At 50.4% G+C, this 26,524-nt stretch overlaps 1 protein-coding gene across 1 annotated transcript in view; it reads right to left on the reverse strand.

Moving 5' to 3' along the window:
* Positions 1-26,524, reverse strand: part of LOC310884384 (immunoglobulin superfamily member 2-like) — a 107,602-nt gene that overhangs the window by 20,018 nt on the left and 61,060 nt on the right. Inside the window, exon 18 of the mRNA XM_083806098.1 lies at positions 7,160-13,220. The gene's annotated coding sequence lies outside the window, so the exon portion shown is untranslated. The remainder of the gene's footprint in view (positions 1-7,159; positions 13,221-26,524) is intronic.

A 26,524-nucleotide genomic window follows, 5' to 3' on the forward strand; every position in this document is an offset into this window, starting at 1 on the left:
TAGAACTCTACTGCCAAAATCAGAGCCCAAAGGCATCTTGGAATCCCTTGTTCCTGAATTGCCTGTCACACACCTAAAAACTGAAAGTACAGGAGAGGTAACTTCAGCCTTTTCACTCTGTCAGCCATTTTCAGGGAGCAAGTTCCTTATCGGGAGCTTTTGTGCCCTCTCTCTTCTTTGTCCTGACTACACATTCACTACACAGATTACTCACAAGATCCACAAGAAGTTCTGCTTTAAAAGAAAAAAATTACTCCAATTATTCCTATATCATGTTAACCAGCCCTCTTAGCTCTTGCAACATCTGCTTTTTCCTCTGCTTGCACAGAGGAGTACTTGAGATCGATGCTGTTCATACCAGGGAAACTCCACAACAGATGAAAATCTGTAGCATGAACATGTCTGAGGTTAACAGAGTCATTCTGCATGCAGCAATGACATCAGAAGTCTGACATCATATGTGACATCTGCAAAGCACCAGGGCGTCTGCAGCACAAAGTAGCTCTGCAGAACTGCTGGGGGAATTACACTGCTTGAAAATGCATTAGCACAACAAGCAATGACGTGTCGCACTACAGAGGCATGATATTATGCACTGGAGGAAGACCAGTCTTTCTGCAACCACATATGCTGCTAATCCCTTGCACTATATTGTCGGAAAAGTATTATCCTGCTGGGAAAGCTCAGAGGAGGTTTGACTTAGCAAAAACTGAAAGAGTTTGAGATGTCTTTCCTGGCCCAATGTCAGCTGAGGGTACATAAGATCCTATTCTACAAGTATCCTAGGAGGTATAATGGCCACAGTGGGAAAGTAATTGCATCCAGAAACCAAAAGAAGAATTGATAAATGGAGCGAGATGAAATTGAGTTAAAGAAATTGGACAAAGATTTTCCTAACAGCAAAATCTGTTGAGCCATTACGAAGCAGACTAGAGGGCACAGCCCACATTGCTCTCTGGAGCAGAGCAGAGCACGAGCCAAGGAACAGGTCTTTTTCTTTAATCACAAGTCTGTGTCATTGGGAAAGCAGCCTCGTATTTCCCTTTTCACATCCATCAGAGAACAAAAGCGGGATTTCCATGCCTACCTAGCTCAAGCCTGGCAGGACATTAGCAAATTTTAGGGAAAGTAGCCAAATCTTACAGCAAAGCATTGCCAATTGCTCCCCAGAGCAGTCATCTCTTGCTCTCAAACATAGCACTGCAACGTGGGCTGCGAGAGGCAGGGCCACGGCCACTTCGCTGGCTGGCTGAGTGAGCGCGTCTCATTACCAGGGATTCATCAGCACCGCTGTTAATAATGCAGGAGCTGCTTGTCTCTGGGGGAGTTCCTCAGCAAAAACAGCCCTGCTTCTGTATTTCAAACACAGCCAATGCTGGCGTGATGGGCTTTCATGCTGACAAAGCATTTTGATTATTTGTTATTCTCAAACGGCATCTCGGCGCTGAGCAGTGACAGAGCTCAGAGAGGTACGTCCGGAGCCGAGGAGAGCTAAGCCAGCTACCTATGTCTTGGTGTCAGCAGGGACCAGTGGGATTGCTGGTGCTCTGGTCCTGAGGTCACCTGTGGGGAAGGCAAGAGCAGGAGTTCAGCCTGCCCTGGCATTGCCCTCTGCTCCAGTCACTCCGCTGGAGGGCGAGGGGATGAGCAAGCAGAGGTCCTGCTGTCTCTGACCTAATGCTCTCATAGGATGACCTCCTGGAGCATTTGTGGTGGCTTCTGTGGCTCTGCGGGAAAACAGGAAACCGCAGCTGGGGTCAGCATCTCCCATGAAATTCCTCAGTCTTCCCTGTATTGCAGCCTGCACGAAGGACGGAACAGATGTTGTAATTCCGTGAGAACCACTTGAAAGCCTTATTTTGTCATTACCCACTTGTGCATTGCAGCACATGGGATAATTTCCCACTTTCCAGTGGGGATGCCGTACCAGGAGCTCTCTAACATGAGCCTGCCTGGTGCCTGCCTGTGGGCCCTGCTGCTGGTGGGGCTCGTGGTGGAGACCATCCTTTAACATTCATCCAGAGAGGAAACATGCAAGGAGAGACTTTAAAGCAAGCAATAGCACAAAGCAATATATTAAAAAACAAACCAACAAGATGCCTGCCCTTTGGCCACTGTCAGTAGGGGTAGTTTTCTGTGTCCGAGGTGGGGGATGCTCCGTTTACTTGCTGTGGACCCCGGCACAGCAGCCAGTTGTACCAGCACGGAGGTGGCATCCCCCTGCCCTCAGCCGTCACACAGCACGATGACAGCAGATGGCTGCACGGATCAGCCTGCCATCTGGGGCTGTGTCCTGCCCCCTGCCCTGCCCACGGGGCTGGTGTAAAAATGGGAATGGCACGGGCTAAAGCCAAGAAACACATCCAGTTTAAGCAGCAGCAAGGCTTCTTCACACAGCTCAACGTCCTGGGACGACCCCTGTTTCAAAGCACCTTTGGCAGCTCACCCCTAGAGAGATGAGACCTTCCTTGCAGGCACACGGTGCTCAGGGGTGGGCAGCCCTGGTGACAAGCGGTGTGACAAAAGGCAGCACCATCCTGGCCTTGCTCGGGTGAGCATCTCCCTCCCTCTGACACCCTTTCTTGCATGGCACACGAGAGCAGTCAGACCAGCAAAAGGGAGGAGCACTGCTCACAGCACTCTGCAAGCACCAGGGAAACAAACAGTGTGTTTGTAAACCACACAAAAATTCAAAACATTTCGATGACTTTAGCTGGGAAGGTCTAGGTCTGGTGAACGCCCGTCCTGCCGCTGAGAGGGGACAAAGCTGTGATGCGCATGGAAGTCTCGGTGGACACAGGGAGGGTGTCAGAGGAACAGCTGTGGGGCCACACCAACCCAGCTGCCTGGCGAGAGGTCCACCCGCTGATCAGATGCTCCTGTAAGGAGCCAAGAGCAGCGTGGTCATGGACCATACACACAGCTTGTCTGAGGAGCTGGGAAGATGACCTTCTTCTAGCCCAGGGCTGGGGCTGATCTTGCTAGTGTTTCTGCCCCAGAGCCCAGAATCCCAGAGCCTGGGAGGCAGCTTGTCTTAGACCTGCATTTCCCTACATCTGTCCTCCTCTCAGCTCTACCAGTGCTGCAAAGTAAACTGCATTTAAATGTAGAAAACTGGCTAGCAGGGGTTTGGGAAAGCACCTGAGAACCCAGCTCACTTCCATTCCCCCATCACGCCCACAGAAAACTCACGAACTGTCCAGCCCAGTACACCAGGCACTTCGCATGCCAGGCTTTGAGAAATTACTGATTTCTCTTTTTGGCTTGGTATTAACACAACAGCACTAGCCATTCACCATAGGAAGATGAAATTCAAGGAAACCACAAAAAACAGAGTGACATGAAATAACTGTCAGCATCTTCCTAACAATGTCCAAGAATAGGCACAGGTCTGGGAATAGGATCTTATTTTCTGACCTCTCCCCACCAATCTAGTAACTCAGACTCCTTGAACTCTGTCTACGCCTAGCAGCCCACAAAAGTAAAGCTTCATTCCCACAGGGACTTTCCAGCTCAATGCCTGGAAAAGCGGCCAGCAAGACCCTCAATCTCTGTGGAGCATTTGACGCTGCCCAAGGCTTCCCAGGAAGGTTTGTGGGTCAGTGGTGGCAGAAGACCTCAGCTACTCCCATGCAGGCTCCCAAACCTCCGCTTTCCCAGGCTGGGGTGGCATGAGGAGACAATGAGCATTTGTTCCTTCCCCACTGGGGCTGAGCAATAAAGCTGCAAAAGCTGGGACTGAATAATGTAACAGTGACAGCTAGCTGCAGTAAGAGATCTTCCTGGGCACCCCTGGGACTGCTTGCAGATGCCCGCTGCTGGTTGAAGCTGGGAGAAGAGCCCTTTGCTCTACTGGTTCCTTGGGGCAGGCAGAAGGAGAGCAAGGTTCGTCCCAACATGGGTTAAATGGGGAGGAAGGAGGCAGAGCCCTCATCACCAGCCATGCCACCAGGACCGTGCGTGCCTGCTTTCAGAGGCCAGATGCCACCAGACACACACAGATCTCCTTACGTTTGTTTTAAAGCTCCAAGAATCTCTTGAGATAAACATCCTAAATTAAAGATAAAAGCACCGCGGGTTTGCCAGCAGCCTCCACCCCCCTTTCCCTGGCAGATAAGCTCGCACCCGAGCCACACTCGCATCCTCCTGCCCTTACCCAAGCTTTCACCTAGGGGTGCCTGTCCCCAGGGGTCCCGGAGAGGCAGTGGGACCCCTGCCTGCCGTGCCGTGGCTCCCTGGGGTGGCAGGGGCACCCACTGCACTGCTTGCCCCACTTTCTGCTTCCAGGATGTCTCAGGAGGATGTTAAACCCAGGCTGGCCCCAGCTGTATTTAAAGTGATTGTAATTCACATGGATTGGACCGCGGTTATAAGCTGAATTACATTCTGATTTAGCGGCGGGGGATTAAGGCTCTGTATTTTAACTTATTAACTCCAGCCCCGTTTGAAGATTCCTCTCACTGCCTCGCTAAGCTTATGGAGGAAGCAGCTCCTGCCCTCACCCTGCCATCCCACTGCATCTGCGTGGCCAGAGGTGGGTGGAGGATGTCCTCTGGGCTAAAGCTGGCAGAAAGGGGCGCAGGAGCAGCAAGCAGGGAGGTGCCTGCTTCCTGCAATCGGGGCCAGCCAGGCTCTGGTTGGATTAATCAGCTCTCTCCCTCCTCCCTCTCCCACTGAGATGCTTATGAGGGTTAACTCTTCTCTTCTGGCCAAAGCAGCGATGGGACAGCTCGTGGAGGTCGTACAGGAGGGTCCCTGGTGCCGCGGCTCCTGAGCAGGCAGTGCTGCACCTCTGGACCCAGGTTCACCCACTTGGCTTCTCCTTGCTGCCAGACAGACAGCAGCCTGGGCACACTCCAGAAAAACTTCACTCCATTTAATATTTAATGAAAACCCTATGTAACTGTCATGTCCTTTTCTGTTTTCTCTCGCTAACGCTGCTGGCTGCACAGGTATCTGCGTGTAAACAGAGCCGGTTTCCTTTCCACTCGGCTGCATCCCCAGCTCGGGGCACAGCTCACGATATCCTTACTCACCTTCAGGGGAGCTCCCGGAACAGGCCTGCCAAAAATAACAGGACTGCCTACACGGTGCTGTCACCACCCTGGGCAGCTAAGGGCACCCCAACTCAGCGGGACAGCAGCTCTGGAGATCACGGTCACCTCCGGGCATGGAGCTGCAAGACCACAACTGCCATGTGGCTTCCTTCTTGCTCCTGCACCGTGTCACTTCCATCTCTGGGACCCTGCAGTTATTGGCAAGGAGAGAGGCAAGGCATTGTGCTTTCATTCCCCTGACAGTACTGAACCACTGGCTTGTAACACATCCCACTTGATCCCGCTGAAGGGATTGCAACCAGAGCCGGCTGGGCAACAAGGGAGGGAAAGGGGGATATGTTGTCACGGAACAGCTCTTCCCTCACAAGACTAAGCTCCCTCATTTCTTGCCTTCTCGAAATGAATGTGGGGGGAGTAACTCCTGGCACGTGGGAGGCAGGAGAAGACCTCAAGGTCACACCACCCTCACCATTTTCCCAGCCCCAGAAGAAAGGGCTATGCACAAATCCTCTCAGAGGATGCTCCTGCCCTCTTCCCGCGCTGCAGCACAGACGGCAGCCGTGGGAAGCAGCCTCTGCCGTGCACTGTATAACCCTCTCAGAAGAAGCAGACCCAAGCAGCATGCCTACCAGGGAAGAGCAGAAGCAAAAGCAGCACCTGAGAAGTGCTTTAAGACTGAGACTGCCCTCATGGCCTCCATCCTCTTGAGCTCCATGATGGGGATGTCCTGCCGACCAGCTCAATTTCAGCATCCTGCTAAGGGAAGAGAAAGTTGGCACAAAAAGTCTTCCCTTTTTCCAAGTAACCGGAATTCAGAAACTCAGTTTGTTCTACTCCCAGAAAAAACTATAGCAACTCCTTCCTCTGAGAGTGATTTCACGTAGGTTACTAAATGCCTTGAGCTGGGGGAGGTAGAGGTCAGAGGAATGGGAGAACTCTAACAAGATTCAGGCTGTCCATCTCTCAGACACCACTTCCAGCCCTGTCTGTGCCACTGCCAAAGTCATCCCAGAGCAGTGGTCCCAATCATGTAAGCAGGGGAAGGCATCTGCACCAGAAAGCCTTGCCCAAACCAAACCCTAAGGGCTAGGGGTGGCACAGGGACCCTGCTCCACTGGGGCAGCTGCCACTGCCTCAGATCTGCTGCCTGGCAAACTGTCCCTGTCGTGGTCAAGCAGAGAAATGCCATCTCCCAGGCAAGTCTGGCGTGCCTCAACAACAGTAAATTTACTTAAAGGAGAAGAAAATGGCTTAACTAATCTTTGGCCACTCAGCTTAACTTCTGCCACTGACACAGCAGGAGGTACTCACAAGCCCAGTGGTTTTATTTATTTAAGTGTATTGATTTTAGCCTAGATTGGAAGAAAACAGGCAGATAAAGGGCAGGAAATTCCTCAGCTGTAAGAAATACACAGAATACTAGAAGTCAGATTTAAACTAACAGATGAAAATACATTTGCCAGAGCAAGGCAATGAATCATTCTGCCAGGAGCATGGAGATTTGGACAAAAGCCAGACACTGCCCACTTACAAGGAGTAATTTGGGGTATTAAGTGGCCACTGCATTCCTATCACTGACCATCATTTAATATAACAGCAGTGCTCTATGGCTCCCAACCAGAACTCAAAGTCTGCTGTTTAAAAAAACCGAGCAAAACCCATCAGACCTACCCCCAAGATCTTATTTATAATCAATGGCCTCAGAGTCAATCAGATTCAATAAGGGAAGGCTAAACAAGAAGAATAGAGGAGGACAAACCACACCAGAAGTGTACTCAGCCACACAGGCTGCCGTGCACGGGCAGCACTGAGATATGCAGGAAGATGACGAGAGAAGGATTTTTGGAGGGTAGTATTTTGTTCATGTGTCAGCTCTGATTATCTGATTAACTTCTTTGTGATAGCCCAGTGGATGAGACTTCATGGGAGAGGTCACCAGCTCTGTTACCCACTGTCACGGATCTTACCAGAGCTACTGGTGCAGTGTGATGTTATCCTGTGGAGGTGGGCAGGGAAAGCAATGCACGTGAAGGGAACCCTACATTTCCCACTGCATCCCGGGATTTAATTGACCACATGCAGGGTGTGAAGCCAGTCCCCACCTTCTCTGCCAGCAGGGAGACCTTGAGCAGCTCAGAACAAGAAACCAGGCTTCAGGTGCAGTCCCCTCTCCATCCGTGGGAATCTCCTGAGTGACTCTGAAGATGTGGAGATACTTTGAAGGACCCCTCCTGTGAACATAAAGGTATCGATCAGCACAGAAGATGGAAGAGAAAGAGATAGCAAAGGTGTTGGGTTAGCAGCCCTGCCTTGAGAGATGAATAGGAAGTACCCCCTGGATTCCTCTTTTCCCAGCAAGTGCTTTGATCCTTCCCATGCCCATCACCTGTGGCTTTTCCTGCTCCTCCTGCAGGAACAGCTCTTGGCACACCCAGTAAATATGGAGGCAGAAGCTGGGCCGTCACCAGTCCCTCAGACCCAAGGAGAAGAGCCCGTGCCCAGAAGCCTCGAGATCCCTGCTTGCAGGGGTGAAAAGAGGGTCTTTGCTGGAAAAGGGACAGCATGGCAGGAGCTGGGAGAGGGGCAGCATTCATTTGAGCAACACAAGGAGCACATCTGAGAGCAGGCAGGCAGGGAAGAGCCACCCCCACCTGCACCACCTCCCCATGCCCTCTTACATGGAAGGCCTTGAAGACAGGTGACTCACAGCGGCAGAGATGGAGGCTCCCTCCTATCGTGCAAGGGCAGAAGGGATTCTCCCCAGCAAGGTCAGGCAGGTTAGTGTCAGAGCTAACCCATATTCCCATAAACATTCATTACTTGCTGCCCTGCAGGCACTGCGAAGGGCAAAGTTTGTCCCTGTTGTTGAAAACAAAGATAGGAGCATCCGATCTGATTTTTGCAATCCAAAGCCCTGGTGAGCCATCTAAGCCTGAGGCAAACACACAGCAGGAAGAAGCTTTAGGAAAACCAGATTGTGCCTGTGGAACCAGAATCCGTGCTGAGATAGGCAAAGTGCTGATACCCACAACCAAGCAGTGGACCTGACATCTTTTCCTTACACATTCAATAACCAACATGCTGAACTGCAACATTTTCTTGAGCAAGCTGTTGATTTGCCTCCCCTCCCACCAGTAAACTGCAGGATAAAGCCCATGCAGTGCTTTGTGAGAGCCTCCCTGAACCCAGACCTGCAGGACTGAGCCTTTTCACAAGGCAGCATCCTCCTGTCACACCTGTCCACCACTGGGTGAGGAAAGTTCACTTCTCAGAGCCAGGGGGAGCTGCCTTATCGCTTGGCAGGGCTCAACGCAAGCCTTATTCTCAGTCCGCGCAGGTTTTCAGTCTCTCAGGCTTTGTTTTGAATTCTGTATTCAGAACAAGTCCAAAACTTCAGAGCGACCACAAACTACAGGGGCAGATTGATCCGGTCCTGCATCAGAGCTGCACTCAATCGGTTGTTTCTTGCCAGGAAAGACACTGTGACACCGCTCAGCCAGCACGTTGGGATCGCGGTGAAAATGCTAATCTGCAGGCAAGGGCAAGGCTGAACTGTATTTTATTCTGCCATTTTTTTCAGATGTCATTAGATGTGATAAAAATCCCCCAAACTGTAGAACAAACCTGTCAAAGCCACCGCTTGCCCACAAAGGAGTCAGTGGGAATTATACATGTTCAGCACTTCTGGAAAAAAGACAGACAGACTGTGCAAGTCCCAAAGCAGGCAGTCGGTCAGGCTACATCAAAACGACAAGCGATTTTCTTTGCAAGCAGGGACTACTTCAGGTGGCAAGTGATTCCTCAGAAATGCATGCCTTTGTAGGGCAGGGAGGATTTGGGGCCTGCCAGCACCACTTGGACTGAGGCCCAGGCTGCGCACCCTAACAAAGCCTCAGAACAGGCCCTGGGCAAATCCGGCTTTGTAACAAAACCTAACGCCAGCAGAGTTTTGCTCCGTCTCGAGTGCTGTTGATTTCACTCTCTGAGCCCTTAACCAATTGGAAGAAATTGGGAAAGGGATCAATTTAACGCTGCACGCCGCTGTGATCAGGGGGAACACTATGCAACACCGAGTGAAGAAAAGCACTTTAAAATTATTGAAACATGTCCTCTTATATGGTGCTTTCACCTAAAAGGAGCTGCTCCAGTTTGAGCAAACATACTGTGTAAAGAGACTTCAGGGGTTGGGTGTTGTTAGGTTGGGGGGTAATGAAGGTCCTGAGGCACAATGTTTCTTACTAATTTACTTACGAGAACTGCCGGGCTCCCCAGGAGCAGTTGCTTCCAATACCCTGGAAGGTTTCAGAAGAAAAAGCCTCCTTCCTGCTGACTTACCAGCTGGGCCTGATAGCTTGGCAGGTGCCAGGTCTGCTGTAGGGTTTTGGATGGACACAAGCTCCATGCTGTCCTGTCCCTGTGCTGCCTCAGAGCTCTCCCAGGCTTCTCATTGGAACAAAAGCAGCTTCCCCTGCTGAGGCAGCATTTTGCAGTTTTAGCTGGCTACAAGGGACTTTCCTGTGCTTGTTCTTGCTTCAGTCTGCTCCCAGGAATGGAAGCGTGAACCTGTAGCGCAAACTGCCTACCCCTGCCCTGCCAAAACCCACCTTGGCTGCTGCTCTGCTTCGGTCTGGCTGCAGCTGAGGACATCAAGCACAACACCCTGACTGAGGGTGCAGAGCTCGTTGTGCCATCAGTGAACTGGGCTCAATTCTCACCAGCTTTTTTGGCCTTAAGCCTGCCCAGGCAGCCCTGGCTGTTTGGGAGGCCCTCAGAGGACACTGCTCCTAGGGAGGGTTGGAAGGACTTTGGGCTGCTTCCTTGGAAGGAGACGTGGCCAAAAGCTGGGGCCACAGCTGTGGATGGAGCATCCTTGCAGAAGCATCACTGAGGTGCCACAAGGAAGACAGCAGCTCATTGCCACCCACACAAGGGGCACACATGCCTGGCCTCCTCCTTTGCTGCAGCCTGCCCCAAGCGAGGGTCAGGCAGTCCCCTCCCAAGCATGGCCACGCAGCTCAGCATCCACACCTTATCCTACCGTGCCTGGAAAGACGTCCAAGAGATTCCACACTTTGGGTTGAGTTTGTCCAGCCAGCCCAGCAACAGGTACAAGAGAGACTGATGCATAGTGTGGGAGCCCAGTGGGGTGCTGACCAGCCAGGAGAGGCATCCGGATGCATCTCAAGCATCTCCAGAGAATACAGTGGGAGGATAGGGAATGTCTACACCAGGCCGCAGGGAAAAAAGCTTGTGGGACTGAATCCAAAACTCGGGCAGGGTGGTCTGAACCCACCTCTGCCTCAAGCAGCCTGGAAGTTAGCAATGAGGAAGGATGGGGCTTTGCTAATTGCTGAGGTGGCTGGCAGCGGAGAAAAATTCTGGCAGGGGAGAATTTATCCTCTAAGCTTGTTATTCTGTCAAAAAAAGGAAATGAGGTTAGTTGAGGCTCATTTGTTTGTGACGAACTCCTGTCTCTTACTATTTATCACTGGGTGTGATTACCAGCTGACTTATGCTGAGTAAGTTGTGTAGTTGCAGTGAGGCTGATGGCGATGCAGAGAAGAGGGCACAGACCCCAGAGCATCACCTGTCCCACAGCCAGTAGCCAGGAGCCCATCTGCACCCCAGGAGCCCCCCAAAGCAAGCTCTCACCTAGCCCCATTCTGGGCCAGGGAAGCGCATGGTGTTTCTGATCTTCTCAGAGCTGAGACAGTTGGTTGGGTGCACCAGGCTGCAGCCTGAGGTTTGGTCTGGGGATGAGCAAACGCCTCTTGATAGCACTGAGTGCTCTCCAGAGCCCAGGTTCATGCTTGCATGCACCAGCAGGAGTAGGGGTATTAGGGAGCTGGTTACACGTTCAACTACCTTTGGAGATGGAGGATGTTGAGGACAATCTGCCATGTGTCCAGTTCTCTGTGGGGGCTGCCCAGGATCAAGTATCAGGTACACTCCCTGGCTGAAGACAGTCGCATCCTAACACCGTCTGGAGGAGAGCTGCAGGAAGGAAAGCATCAGTCCAAATGCAAGGGAGCTTCTTCTGTGCTAAGGGACATGGCCAGCATATGCTGAGGTAGCAACAGGCCCAGCAAGCTGGGAATGAAGTTCCTGAGAGTTTCATAGTGGGTCTAAGATGATGATGGCATATCAGAGGACAGGAATATATTTAACAAGTGGCTCTGTTAGTTTTGTGGGCCCTCTCTGATGAGATGACACATCCACTTGGCAGTTGTCACACCTACAACTTGACTTTAAGGCTGACTCTAAGTCAGCTTCAGGGAGGACTGTTGTAAGGCATTTGACACCAGACCGTACAACATGCTGATTAAAAAATTAGCACTATATAATATCAATAAACCACACGTTAACCAGATTAAGCACTGGCTGACAGTTCTCAACCAGTAATTGCCAGTGGTGAATCATCTTCAAACGTCAGTATTTCTAGCAGGGTTCTTCAGGGAGCTGCTTGAGACCTGACACTTTTCAGCATTTTCATCACAAGAGAAGCAAATGCAAATCTCAGGGCTGGTGCAGTGCATAAACGACAAAAAGATTCAAAGTGATGAATAATGAGGAGCACAGGGCGACCACACAAAGCACACTACTGCTCAGCGAGCAAAGCCTGTTTAAACAAACGCCATTTTACTGCAAAAAGTTGTTCCTGGAATAAGGAATGCCAGGCAGACCTCCGAGGGTGCTGTATCTGGAAAGCAGAGCCTCTGTCACAACCTCCAAAATCCTTCTCAGATTGGTTGTTCAATAGGAACGAACAGCATAAAGCTGTGGCAAGGGAGCGATAATGCAATTCTGGGACATACGCTCTGGGAATAATGAGTAAGCGAGTCATACACACCTTTGATGCTAGTGAGCAAGACAAATCCATCCCAGCTCACTGCCTCTACAGCTGTGACAACACTGAAAAGATGTCTGGAAGAACAGGGTGTAGAAAGGAGCAAGTGATCTCAGTGCTAAACGGGGAGAAAACCCCACACCTTTCCAGCAGACTGCAAAGCACGCGTATTTTTTGTTGTTAATCAAAAAGAAAATTGAGAGATGACTTCTCAAAGGAAGGAAATACCAGGCTGAGTTCTCAGTGAGGGGGAACATGGGGTGCACAAAAGGAGGGGGAGACAGGAACAAGGGCTTGGAAGTGGACCTTCCCAGCTCCCAGGTGGGATTGAAGGGCTGCCACGCTCAGGTGCACGGAGGGGCTGGGCAGGCAGGATCCACGTCAGCATTCAGAGAGCTGAACAAAACAAGACAGAAACAAGGGGCTGGCAGCAGGGCTTCATCAGGGACCTAGCAAGCAGGGGAGAAGGAGCTACAGCGCTAGATGACAGGAGGACAGCATGCGATAGGCACACATGCATGCAGGCAACATGCAAGCACGAAGGCCTTGCACACCTCGTGTTAAGGGAAGACCTACGTGGAAGGCAAAGGTAAATGAAATTCAGACAAGCTGGGCTTTAGAGCAGGTACGTTGTGTTCTGCACCCAATACTGCTTTGGTGAAATACTTTTCTAGACAAAGGCAGGACAGTAGATCTCATCTATCTAGACTTCACAGAAGACACATGCTAGTGAAAAATTAACAGTTAAGCCTGCAGAGCTGAGGATTAGTGCACACAGGTGAAGATGAGGGGCAACCTGACAAGAAAGGAGCTGGTAAGCAGCCTTACCACAGACATACAGAGGTGTGCTGCTGTCAGTTTTGGTGGCAGAGGGCAGAGCATTGTCTGTACAGCGGAGTACTGAAACACAGAGGAAGGGATAGGTCACTCCGAGGAGCCAGGCAACCAAAAACAAATAAAAGACAACAGCCCAGGAGCTAAGGTCCGGCAGCCAGGAACGAATAGCTAGAATTCCTCTGACCGACCAGAGGAACAGCAACTGACACTGAAGAGGGAAGGAAGACTTTGGTTCATTAGCATGCTCTTCTTTTCAGGTTTCCTACCTGACTTAGTACCTGGGCTGGATGGCCCTCACTGATAAACACATGTATAGCATCATTTTAACCTTGCCATTCAGAAAGCAAGGCTGTTTCCCTCATCTTCTGTGCACTGGCCAGCAGGCTCCTCGAAGAAAGGGTCAATAATCTCTTCATGGGCTCATGTTTACAGTGTCTGGGTTCACATCAGATATTAATGATTCGATTTTCACTGCACACCTGTAAAATAGAGCAGGGATAGAGAGGGGAGACTGAGACAGATCTGCTGGTTTTTGTTATACAAAATGCCTAGGTAATGAGTTTTGTTATCTAGCACTTGATATGCTCAGACAGCCCCATACTCCTCCAAAGGAAAGCCCAGCATCTCACAGTACCCAAAACACGAGAGGCATGCAGTGTGTGCAGCAGGGGCGGCTGGCTGGGCATCACCTCACGACTCTGCGTTGGAGGTAGGTGCAGGGCCGGCAGCAGAGTTCCCCACCGGGGCTGGAGATGCTTGTGTTTCTCAAGCATAGCAAGACTTTTTATTAACATATTTTCCCTCACTCTGAGGAACGACTGAACCATTTTAGCTGAAGCTTCTGTTTAAAAGAACAAGAAAAAAAGCTAGCCTGGGGCAGACGTTTGGCATGGCAATACTCAGCTGCAACGCTCTGAGCCTGGCAGAGTTACAAGCAAGGGAGAGGAAGGCCCCAAACAGCAGTGTCTGGCTTCACCTTAACAGGGGGCACCGCCAGACCTGCCCAGATGAGTGGCTTGATGCCACCGGTGCTAGATTGCCACCAGGTCCCAGAGGCCCACGTGCCCCTTCATGCCCCGTGGCTGAGGGCAGAGCTGTCAGCCCCTCGGCGTTGCCTCCTGCCTCCTTTCCAGCAGCTCAGCTGGATCCAGCGTGGTGAGGGGCAGAGGTCCAGCATGGATCAGCAGGTAAGGGCCACTTGCTAGATCATCGCCGTTCCCTGGAGGGGTTTCACATCCGAGAGCTGGCTCTCCTCAATGGACCTGTCTGACCGCGAGCAGCCTCGTGCCAGGAAGCTCTGTGCTCCAGACACAGACATGAGGATCTCAATTTCCAGCTCATTTAGCATCGTCCTGGCCAGGCTTTACTTTTTCAGCTCAGGTTTTACAGCAGCACAGGGCAGCAGGTGAGAGCACGCCGTCCCAGCACATTGGGGCAGGGATGCTGTGCACAGCTGCAGCAGCCTGGGGTGCAGCACTCACATCCTGCACCTCCCAGGCATGGCACAGGAGGTGGAGCGGAGGAGGAGAGCCAGGAGGTTATCGTGCCTGCCTTTGGGCAGCTATTTGCTCAGCTGCCTGTGCTGCTGGCAGGGAGGAGTGGCAGACCCCTTTCCGAGTGGTTTCCAAGACAGGATGCTGCTTTTTTTTATTTGTAATTGTGCCCATGTGGCTGTGGTTCATGGCCATGCCTGGTCACCCTTTGGGGAGGAGCACGGTCAGTGCTCTGAGGTGGAGAGCTTCACTCAGCTTTTTGGGGAGACGTCTGCTTTATCCAGCAGAGGTGGGAAAGCCGACATGGTTTGGTACCACCAAACCCGGCAAACATTCCTCCACAAGCAGCTCTGGAAAAGCCTCAAGAATGCATTGTTTGAAAGAAAATACAGGCTCTGAGATAGCTTTGAAGGGCACAGTATGAGAACAAGGCTCAGCTACCCAAGTACAGGCGCCCAGGCACCCAGCAGGATTGCCACTGCCCAAGCTGAAGCCTCTGACCCTCCCAACAGGGGTCTCCACCCAAAACTGCCAACAGCTGAGTAATGACACAGCCAAGGAAGCCTGGTCCACATCTGTGTCAGACCTAGGCCAGGCTTTTTTTACACTGGTCACATATACTGCCTCCAGCATCCCCGCTCCCACTCAAGGTCACGCTCTAAAAGGGACATTTTGTTGGCTAGTGATCAAACTTCCAAAAAACCCAACTACCAAATTAATTGCAACATTCCCCCATCCCCCTCTTTTTCTTTTTTTTAAGAAACCAAAATTATTTGCCAGCTGAAGTTGCACTTTTCTGTGAATACATTCCCTCCATCCCAACAGAGATCTGCTAAGATCCACCCAGGACTTGAGCTGCTAGGTGCTTTGTAGACACACTTCCCTGCAGGAAAGGAAAACTCAGACGCTACAGAGCTTCTCAGCCTTATAGGTGGTGTTTGCCACAAGTCACCAGGCTTTGAAAAGCTTAAGGCAAAACCTCACAAATCCTAAAAGAGCAATGCTGTCCAGACTATGTGAGTGGAAGAGGGAGGCTGGAGCCTTCAGGGAAAAAGAGAGGGAGAGTTTTCCAGCTCCTGCTGCCAGGCACAGGCAAGCAGAGCAAACCCAAAAGCAGTGAGTAGGGTGCTGCTCAGGACCTCAGCCCTGCTGCACGTTCATAGCCCCTGCCCTCTTCCTTTGCTCCAGCCTCACTTACACAAGCAAAGCACGCAAGCAAAGCAAGCTGCCCTGCTCCTCCCTGCTGAACCTGCACCCTCCGAGGGACACGGGAGGGGAGAAGAGCCAAGCGAAGGCAGGAGCTGCTGTTGGATAGTGTGGCACAGAAGGTCTGCGCCTTCCTCCGGGCTGGGGCTTACTCTAGAAGAAGCAGTGCTGCTCAGGACTGAAATGTTTAAAAGAAAATAACCATAGCTGAGAACAGTAAACTAGCCTGGAGAAATGTTGACACTCCCAAGCGCTCATGCAGACAAAGAACCACCACCTGCCAACTGCTAGCACAGACCTTGCAGGTGAGGGATGCGCCAGCTGCTCGGGCGGCTGCAAGACAACAGCTCAGGCTTTAACAACCTGCAGGTGCCCCAGCCATGGGCCTCGAGAGACTGAGGTGTTGTTTCTTTGCTCTGTGCTGGGCCATGGAGGTGCCGTGCAAGTCAGGGACCAGCAGGTTCCCACTGCTCTCATCGACACGCGGATCTGCACTTCAGTGCTAGGACCCTCCACGCTCCTCCCTGACAAAGCCAGTACAGCTCTTGGCAGGCCCTTGTTATTTCAGCTAAGGCTCATCAACCATCCTTCTGTCACTAAATGCCTTATTATGTGCAATTAATGGACTGACTGAGAGCAGCTACAAAGTCGTTCTCCCTGTGAACTGACGGAGGCAGCTGGGCTACTTCTGGTGACTTTCTAATGCTGCCAGCTTCATTACTAAATGCAGCTGCATGAGGAGAGAGGGAGGGAGGGCAGGCAGGCAGCACGAAGCAGATGAGCTCACTCAAATCCATCAGCCCTGCCTTCCACATGCCTTCAGGCAGCTCCTGCCATCCACAGGGATGGACACGTCCCTGTGTAGGATACTCAGGCACTGGTCACCGTCAAAAATTACTTGCAGGCCATTGCTGGCTTCAGCCCTGCCCCATGCAGGTGGGTCTTTATCACCGTCTTTAGCTTATTTTATTATTTTTTTAAAATTTTTATTATTAATAATACAACAAGAGGAAAGAGATGAGAGCAAACTGACAGTACAGGCTGAAACAGCTAATTTGACTGTAGCCAAACTGCACTCAGAAGTGCAAAGCAATAGAATAATTTCCTCTCTCTGATCTCTCAAAGATCATCCTCTCAGGTGTCATGATTACATTCGAAAACAGTCTGATGGCGCTTGAAGACGGTGTCCCTCGAGAATTAACCTATATGGGCACACCTTCCGTGCCTTCTTGCTGCAGAACAGGCATGTGTTTTGAACCATTGCTCGGCTCCTGACATACACCACTGAACACAAAACCCAGGTGACAGAGGATTCCTAAACCAGCAAAAGGACACTGGTCTCATTGGAGCGTGGCTCTGAATTAATTTGCCTTTAGTAATGCCTTGTTACCAAAAATAAGAGAGTTACAGCTGGCATTTATGCAATCAATTCTTCCCCTGTGCAAGGCAATTCCTGAGGACTGAATGATAGCAAATTTGCTGTACCTTATTTAGAAAAAAAAAAAAAAAAAGGGTTTTGTGTATTTTAAGTCTCTCTGCCTTGCTCCCTGTGTCCAGAAAGCTATCGGCCCTTCTACCACAATACATTTTTTTTTTTTTTTTTTTTAAGTTTTTTGAGAATGGAAGGCCCCCCACAAAAGAAAAACACAACAAAAACAAGCAAGAAAATCCAGACCTATAGATCTGGGAGCAAAATTCATCCCCAAGTGAAACAGACCTAAGCCCTTTGAAGTAAGGTGTAAGACAATTGTTTAGATTAACCTCAATGACCCAAGCCAGAACTCATGGGCAAAACCTTGCAGGGTTTCCAGCTCCTGAGCAAAACTTCGCCTGAGCAGCTGTTACATTTTGGAACGCAAAATGAAATCCCAGAGATTTGCCTTAAAGCAATTTGTGTCCACCCTAACAACAAGATGCTCTGCTTTGAATGTTAACCAAGGGCTGGCCAGCCTGTCATGGTTGCAGACCTGAGGGATACGAGTGCTTCCTCCTCAGTTCTTTCTGCTTTCCATGTCTGTATGTGCCCTGGGGAGAGATACCACAGTGTCTCCTCCCTGGACAGAGGCGTCCTCTCCGGCAACGCTGCCAGGTCTGCTAAACCAGAGCCACAGACTACTCCAGGCAGTCCAACAGACATCGTCTGTACCCTTGACTGACTGTTTCCCATACCCCCAATTCCCCACTTCCCTTCCCTGTTTAATCTGTCAAGCTTTCAGATTGTTCTACACAGCCCAAACTCATCTTTTCTGGATAAAACCAGCTTTGAAGACTGGTGAGTAGCAATCTTCAGAGCTCAGGTACTGCCTTCAACCTCCTCTCAGACCTTCTCTGCGAACCAGATTAGCTTAACCCCTTCTTTCATGCTGGTTTTGTGAAGGGCAACCACCATGCCCCTGCCAACACTTTGCTGACAGGTCAACAGGCGGTGCTCAGGGATGGCACAGTGGCTCCCTGTCTGCTGCAGGATGCACGGGGAAGGAAGGTGGGATGGGATTTATATCCAGACGTGGCTGAGTTCTCTGGGGTTATGAACAATGTGAGGATACATGCCTTACCAAGGCTCAGGGAGCACAGAAACTAGTGTGAAAGACAACAACTATGAAAGATTTGTTCCTATGTGCAGAGTCAGATTAAGAGAAAAAGGGAAATCCCCCTCTAAAAACTCTTATTGAGACCCCCATTGAAGTCTGGCAGGAGCTAGGATGACAAACATGGGTTTTTAGAATAAAAGTAGCAAAAAAGTCAGTCATGACAACTTGCCTTAGAGGGAAAGATACCGTGAGCATTACACAGTGGCAGAGCCATGCATGCACACTTCCACCCCAGCACTGGGTGATGAGGAGAGGCACCAGCCATGCAGGACTCTGAAACTCTGCACACCCCGAAAATCCTCTCCAGTCTGTAGCAATGGGGAAAGAAAGCATAAGTGAACTCCAGCCAACTACGTAAGTAAAATGACTGGGGCAAGTATCCTGCCAGGAGGTTTCAATGGTAGTGTGTCCACCAAGGTTATTCCAATGCAGCTCTGGACACAAACAGCTTGCCACAAAGTAGTGTTGTAATACTAGCCCTCTTCTGCCTCATCCTTCCTCCCCTCCACTTTACAGCGCACCTTTCCTCAGCAAAGGGGACTTTTCACAGCCCCACATAAAAGAGTAGCAAAGTGGCTTTCTTCACATGTAACCCAAAGGAAAACATGAGAAGCTGTTTTCCACTTCAGCCAAGTTGTCTTTTTAATACTATGCAAGCTGGGAGCATCTTCAAGGCTTTGTTGTTTCTTAAGCAGAGGGGGGAAACATTAAAGGTTGGATGTGAACACTAAAAACATTTCTTTGAACTGGTGAGATTTACTGGTGTGCACATGGCTCCCAATACAGATGCACATTTGAAAAAAAAAAAAAAAAGAAAAGAAAAAAAAAACCACATCTATCCCCCCTTGTTTTCTGTCACTATTTGATTCCCCTGCACTGCAGTTTCACTGCAAGGAAATTATTGGGGGAAAGGGAGTTAGGCAGCATTTCCCTGACAGCAGCTTGTCAGCCTGTTCTTTGAGTGTCAAGAGAAAGAGCTGCAGCTCACGTCTTTAAAGCATCATCCTGCCACACCAGAAGGGGAACACGTGCATCTGGCTTCCTCAGGACCACGTGCATGTCCCCCTTCTTCCTCATCAGAAGCACCACCACCACATGTGGCAGCACGGGGCACAAGCCCATGGCCTGCATCCCACAAACTGCACAGCTTTTCACCCTCTGAGCATCGCTGAAAGTTCACCACCAGTCATGTCCAGGGCCTGGAGAAACAGGCAGGGCTTTTTGGTACTACCACATCTTAAAAACGCAGCATCACCTTTTATCTTCCATGCTGGCTTGGCCCTGACTGGCACAGAGAAAATCTGAGCGAGGTTCTCCAACATCCCACCTCTGCCTGTCGACACACGGCATAGTATATAAAAGGAGCATAAAGAAGTATTTCTGATGAGAAAAACAGCACGGAATCCCCTTGCTGTGGAAAGAGGCACGTGAGCCCTGACAGCCCTCTGGGACAACTCAGCACACCCTTTTTTACGGTGGGCCTCAGAGAGGTCTCCACCTATCCCATCTGGAGAGAACCACATCGACTCAAGCCTCTGATGACCTGAGCCAATGGCTCCTGAGGGACTGAGTATTTCAAACCTAGAGCTGACACTGTACGAAACCCCCACGGACTCCACCTTACGTTACCTGGATGGGGTTGTGGTCACATCAGCAGCCACCGATATTACCGGAGCACTACAAGTCTCTCTGCTGCTTTGCCACTGCCTAACGAGCGTTTCCAGCTCAAAGAGCAAAACCTCCCAGATAGTCTTATTTCAGCAGAAAATATCTTCTGGGCCATAAATAGCATTATTCCTCAAGATAAAATCCCTCAGACCGGGGTGGGCATTTCTGGAAGTCCTGGTGTGGCACCAGTTGGCAGCTGTGTGCAGGTCGTCTCCTGCTGGGTTTCCCTGGCAACCAAAAAGCTCAAGGTCTGGGTGACAGTCGCAAAGCGTAATAGTTTCTGAAGGCAAAAATATGCATGTTTTGTCAGCCGGCGCTGTGCTTCCCTTGAGATAGGCCCAGGGATCAGAAAGGAACTCCAGCGAGAGCTGATTAGCCTCTGCGTAAATAGGACGGGCGAGTAACGTGTTGTCATCCCCCAGCACCACAGGGACAGCACCACGTCTCAGCACTGCTCATGCACTTGGACATCACCGCTCACCCAGGACCTTAAGATATCATTTAGGAAGTGTAATTAATGGGAACAAAATACACCTGGGACACACTCAGGAACTACCATGCCAGGACTAGGCTAGAAAACGTGCGAGGTGCTGTGGGGGAGACAGGAGGGGAGGAAGACTTGCCTGCAGCAACGGAGCTCATGAGCAGCAGTTCCTCGATCAGGGCAGATCTCTTCATCTCCACCCATCCCACAGACAGTCCAGCCAGGTAACGCCACACTTGCACCACAAGAGTTTGACCCCCCAGCCCCCAAAATCCTCCTGTGGGACTAAATTTATCCTTTTACCAAAAAAAAAAACCAACACACCTCAACACAGGCACCAAGGCATATATATATATACCCTCCTCATTGCCCTCCTCTGCCTCATCTAGTGACCAGTTACAGCTGTCCTAGGAGGGGCCCAAGCCCAATCAAGTCCTATTCCCACCCCTTTCCAATTCCTGGTGCTAGGGGTGCACTAAGAAGTAGGCAAGAAATAGCTGTTTGTTTTTCTTCCTATTCCCTAGCCTTTCTACATGGAAAATCTGTAAGGACATAGCTCCAAGTAGTTTCTAGCTGCTTTGTACCAGCACTCTGATCAAGCTTGAACTGGGCCCTCAGCATCAAGGCCAGCTCAGCTTTTTTTTTCACAGGATCATTTCTCTCTGTTTTTATGCCCCATTTTCCATTGGAGCTGCTGTTCTTTGAAAATTATTTTGCAATATGAAGTTTTCCATCTATTTCTGAACAGCAGCAGGTGTGTGAAGAATCACCCTCCAGGTGATGCTGCCCACAGATTAATAACAGGGTTATGCTTTTCTTCTCAGACGAGGTACCGAGGTGTGAGTTGTAGCTTTCAAGACAAGTAGGGTTTGTGAAAACAAACTCCTGGTGGTGGTTGCATCAAGGGCAGGACACACAAAGCTCTCCTCTTGCGTGGGTGGAAGCTGGCTGCTGCACCCTAAACATCTGAGCGTGTTTTTCTTTCCCCTCCATCCCCATTGCTCTTGCTCAGCTTCTTTTTGCTCTGTGAGTTCCTAAGTGCCTAATGACCTGATCGGGTGCCACCCTGCTCCACAGACATTTGCCTCTGGGAGGATAAACAAGGAGATGCTGGGCTCCCCGTGAGCCACAGCTCCAACTTGCTGTCTGCAGAAGTGGTGGCTGTGCTGTGCAAAGCTTGCACAATGCTGAGGATTTGCAGCTGAAGGACATGGTGTTCATCTGGCTCCATGGCTTTGAGAGACCCCTGAACAGCCAAGAGCAGTCTGCCCTTGTGCCCAGCATGTTCGGGTCAAGTTGCAGAGTTTTGTGAATAATGCCAGGGCTGCACTGCTCTCGGTGCTTGTGGCGGGGCAGAGAAAGACGGACGGTGCTGGCTTCCTCCCTGGGAGTGGGGCGCAGGTCCAGCCAGCACAGGCAGGACTTCCACAGGGCGCTCCGTTCAGGTGCACATCAGCTGTTGTGTGGTCCCTTTAAGGCAGTTTTGCTGCTGTGGAAATATTTATAGGATGCTCATCACCATGGTATCTGAGCACTACTGACTAATGGGGCGTATGAAATGCGCCTGGTGTATTTGTTATTAATTTCTTTAATGGTGGATTTTTTGACATTTTGTTTTTGTTCTCAGCTTCAATTTGGACATGCCACTTGTGTGTACAGCACCTTTCATGGTGGTGTCCCTTGAAGGCACCGTGGAAGAGATGAGCATTTGGAGGGAGGATAATTAAAGGAATCCTGTCAGCCAGTTCCATCCCTAAGGTTTAGAGGTGGTTTAAAAAAGGAAAGAGGAGGGGAGGATGGTGTTGCTAAAGCCATCAGAAGTTAAAATACCTTCACCATGTAAAAACAAGAGTACAGTGAAATGGTCGGTCACCGTTTCACCACACTCCTGTGACGAAAGCAGGAAAGTAACACTGAGAAGACAGCGACTGCTTGGACCAAAAAGAGTGAAGGGAGGAGGAGGAACAGTGGTACAAGCCAGGATGAGGGATGCTTTTATAGTGTACGACTTGAGCATGCTAGGATTTTTTTCCCTTTTAGCTAGGAAAAAAAAAAATTGTATTGGCAATGGTCCTAGAGTAATAATCCCAGATGAAAAACCAAAGTCAAAACTATGACTTTTCCTTGAATAGACAATTCTGCTGGTGCAACTGCGTAGAGCTGAATGCTTCCGTTAGCCCCTTGGCCAGATCTGGCCAGCTGGCAGCTGCCTTTTGCCAAGGAATCCTTTTGTGAAGACAAAAAAAGCACATTGCAAAAGGGAAGTGGTGTAGAGCAAATCCTTGCTGCAAGATCACAGTCACAGGGAAGTATTTTATGGTTTTAGCCTTCCCACAAAGGGATTGCTGGAAAACGCTCTCAATGTGCACCCATGCTCTGCACTGGTTTGTATGATGGCCCCTGAGGGTTGTTCCACTGAGCACCTAGATCAAAGCATCCCGACTTTGTCCACAGTTCTGGCCCATCCAGCAATTTCCAAGCACGTCCACATCTTCCCATCCAGCATTTACCATACCCCTGTCTCATCTACATTACGCACATTTCTGGAGGCAGTGACTGTCCCTAGAACAAAAAAGAAAAACGCTCCTAACAAAGGGATGGAGTGAAAAACCCAGGGGATAAGGCTAGACCCAGCCTAGTAGCCCACATAGTCTGAGAAGCCCGTATTTTACATACTTGCTAACAGAGGGGAACATTGGAGGCCCTTTAAATTTCCTGAATCCCAACCCTGAGCCCTGAACAGCCTTGAAAGAGGCTAACCAGAAGGAGAGAGGACTGCTTGACTAGGACCGGGCTAGGACAGTGTGCAGCAGCTCACCTGTACTGGCCAGCTCCAGAGCCATCTTCTGTTGTTATTTCCTATATTTTCAAGTGCTAACACTGTCCTGAACATGGCTGCAAGGAATAGCCCTGGCAGGTCTGAGGAAACCTTTTCTCAGGCCAATGCAAAGAACCAGCAATCACCAACAACAACCTCATGCTTCTCTAATTTGGCTTAGCCCCTCCCCCCACCCCACCCCCCCCAAAAAAAAAAAAAGTTTGTGACCTGCAGATTGTGTAGGAGCCACAGATGTCCCCTTCCACCCCCAGGCATGCCTTCAGGGTGCTCTGCTGGGGTATGGACAGAGAACACATGCTCTTTCACCAGCACATCAGCCCCAGTGATGGGGAGCCCACAGCATGCTGGAACAGGGGTCTGGGTGAAAGCCACCAGGTGGAGATGGCCACACACCTTTTTAAGCAAAAGAAAGAGAGAGAAGGCGGAGGAAATAACAAGCAAAGGAAAGATAAGGCCACCTGCCTGCAAAACTAGATATGAATTGATGGAGCCACTATTGGCTCTGTCGTTCCTGCGTTCACTAGAGGCAGAACCTGGTGAGCTAATTCTGGGTTCATTTAAAGAAACACAAAACTGAAGAGAGCAGGTGAGTGGCCTGGAAGCTTGTCCTGGGCTGGCCAGCAGCCTTTTTCCTAGGGGCAGGCACATCTGTCTCCTCAAAGCTGTTTGTGACTCTTACCCATGGACTAGATGAGCCACGTCTGGCACAGGAGCTGCTGGAGTGGGTCATGCACCATCTCGCTGCTTTGCAGCCCACGGCCACTTGTGGCTAGGACGGGTCAGCAGGACAGATCCACCAGCACAACCCATGTTTTGTACCCAAGCTAGCTCCCTTTGGGCATCTCTCTCCTGATGAGCGCTGGTGAGAAAACCAGGAGGCCGAGCACCCTGCAGTTTGGAGAGGGAATAGCATGTGTGAGCATGCCAGCCTACAGCAGGATGCAGCTGGTTCTGCTCAGCCCACATTATTCTCCACCCTTGAACACCTAAAGCTCATCTCTGGTTGTTTCTTTCTTTGTCTCTGATCGCAGGCCTGGTTCTGTTTTCCTTTACTTTCCAAGTGCTATCAAAGTCACAAGTTTGTCAGACCCTGGGGAAATAGAAAGCGATTCCACCTTCCTGCATCTGTGGGAGACATCCAGACTGCTAGGTTAGACCTGCAGGTTTACCTCTGCTCGGAGCCATTGTCTGAGTTCTTCCCGACGGAGTCTTTAAAGCTCTATCTGCAGGGTGTGGAAATGTCAGCCCACATCCTGAGAGAAACCTGGGCCCTGACAGGTTTCTCTCACTGGGACAGGTGGATGTCCATGTAATGCCTTTTAACAGCATAAATCAGATCCTGAAATAGAGTGGGTAAATGCAGCCAGTCATTTTGTGGCCCTATTTAAGCCACAGGACTCCTCGCACAAATCCTTACAATAAGATCAGGCCGTCTGCAGTCAAAAGTTGCCTTGCAGAAGGGGAAGATATGGTCCGGCTCAGGGACTGACAGACGAGTTGGAAAGGCTGCAGCGACACACCTGGTGCTTTTGGAAGAAGCCAGCACCAACACCGAGGTTGCTTTGCCCTGGAAAATCTGCATTCAGGGCTTCATTTTTTTGTAGTTACCTCCTGCTTACAAGCACCAGCCTGAAGAGCACCCTCAGCTCTTCGCTATCCATTTGGAGGCCCTGCCAGGCGGCATGACCCCGCGGGCTAGCTCCAGGCAGCCGAGTGGCAGCGATGTGCAGTGACCACAGAGAATGAACGCTGATGGAAGCCACAGCAGCGACGTCTGACCAAGAGCGACGCCATCTGAGGTGGGAAGCCAGCAGGTGAACCTGGATTACCCCGGTATTTTCTGGCCCTTCAGCACGCCTGACACGCAGTGAAGCAGCCAAATGAGAGGAGACAGCTCTGGCCGGGAGCAGCGGAGGAGCACATGTGCCTTTGTCGGGCTGCCAGGCCGCAGCTGCCCATGCACAGGCTGGCAGCGACCGCCCTGCAGAGCCCACAGCAAGCGGTGGCACGATGCTGGCAGACCCAGCACCTCCACCACGGCCTCTGTGCGGAGTCCTGTGAGGCCAGGCAGCAAGCAGGCTCCTCCTCGCTCCAGCCTTGTCCCTGCAACTACAGTGCGTAGCTCCTCAGCGTGGAAAAGATACTGCCGGTGTTTGTCCAGGCTGGTGATGTTGAGCTCTCTGGGGTGGTAAAGAGAGTTTTTATTTTTTCCCCAGTGCTGTGCTCTCTGCTGGCTGTCCAGGCAAAGGTACCAGGACATTTACATGCTGTGCTCCTTGGCTGAGGGGCCATCTCCTCTGTTGCCCTGGGAGGAATCAGCACTCTGTGGTCTGATCCTCCACCGGCTCCTTCCCCTGTGTTCCACTTGCTCTTATCCTTGGCTGCTGGTCTTCATCAATAAGTTTGAGCTGGGGAGTCTTGCAACAGTGTTTTAACTCTTCTGTCCCAACAGAAGCTCCTTTTAAGTCTTCCGTGTGACAGTGGTAATGGTACCCAAACTGCCCTGGATGGCATGCACCTTGCTCCTGTCCTCTTAGTCTGGCTCTCCCAGCCCCTCAGAATGGGCAGACCATGCTGGGTGCAAGAAGGCCTCTTTTCCACTCTTCTACTTCTTCCCATTTAGATTCGTCTTGAAACCTACAGGCAGGACCAGAGCCAACACCATGAGTCTCTATGAGGGCAGTGTTGCTGTTACACTCCTTCTATCTCCCCCATTGTCTATCCCAGGGATGCCCCAGGGCCGTTTCCATCTCTAGGGCAGCATAACACAATTTTGCCAGCTTTGCGAGATGCTTTCAGCTGGCTCTGGCTTCTTGGTCTCTACCTAATCAAATCCATGAATTGTTTTTTCAGTAACACGATCCCTTAAAGAGCTCATAACCCAGGACGGGCTACATTTCTTAGGCAGACAGTCTACTCCACTTGTGGGAGAGAGAAAAAAAAAGTATTTTTGCAGTAACTATTCTAATTCAGCAAGCCACTGGTAAAACATCTTCTGATTTGTTTTGCTGTTTCCCAAACATCTTGAAGTGATGTTGTTTCAAGATGAAGATCTATTCTGAGGAAGAGAAAGAGATATCCAAAGAACAAAATGTTCTCTTAAGCCTCAGATCAAATCCACTTTTCTTCAGTCCAAATTTTTTATTTGCTCACCAAAAACAAACAAACAAACAAACAAAAAAAACCACCAACAACAGTTTTTCACACATCCTGGTTCTGTGAAAAGTAAGGCATTAACGTGAGCAAGACAATTGTGTGTGACTCATGCGCTCACCTGAGTGCAATTCCTCCTGCAAGCACACAGGGCTGATTAAACATGTGAACACTCACAGCAGCTCAGACTGGGAATGCGGTTAGTAACTGATTGATGTTTTCTGGTAACAGGGCAAAGGCAACTTCAGAAGCAAACCAAAGCAGATTCTATTTGCTAGCTTTGTTATCTGCTTTTCTGCAAACACACCAGCAAGATCTAATAGCAGGGAATTTTAATAATATTGTGTTC

Source organism: Anser anser (assembly GCF_964211835.1).
Source record: "Anser anser genome assembly, chromosome: 1".
Lineage (NCBI taxonomy): Eukaryota > Metazoa > Chordata > Aves > Anseriformes > Anatidae > Anser > Anser anser.